Source organism: Octopus bimaculoides, chromosome 18 (assembly GCF_001194135.2).
Source record: "Octopus bimaculoides isolate UCB-OBI-ISO-001 chromosome 18, ASM119413v2, whole genome shotgun sequence".
Taxonomy (NCBI): domain Eukaryota; kingdom Metazoa; phylum Mollusca; class Cephalopoda; order Octopoda; family Octopodidae; genus Octopus; species Octopus bimaculoides.
The window spans coordinates 49,840,096-49,840,478 of record NC_068998.1 but is presented as its reverse complement, the minus strand read 5'-3'; positions in this window follow the sequence as shown (position 1 = coordinate 49,840,478).

Genomic DNA, 383 nt, shown 5'->3' with positions numbered 1-383 from the left:
CCGTATGAAATTTTGCGTCAAGTCAGTAGTTTGATGAATACTATTGTCATCTTACTGTTGCAAACAGCTAAGTTCTTCTCTTCCTATTTATTATCACCCGTTATTGAATAATATCCACTCGTTAATATGATCCATTTGCTCTGGGTAATTGAATGAGAGTCACGTGTTGTTTGTTCGAAAGAGATCTATGAGTCTATTCAGCAGTATGTTACTCGGAATTTAGTGCCAATAATTTATCGGAGATTGCAAAAGTTCTGAATGCTTTCCATGAGCGGTTGTCGCAGAATTACTGAGGTAATATTGTGTCTGCAATTGCTGTCAGTAAAGTGTGTACTTTGCTACGGTTTTTCGCTCAGCAATTTACTGGTCAGGAACAGCAAGTG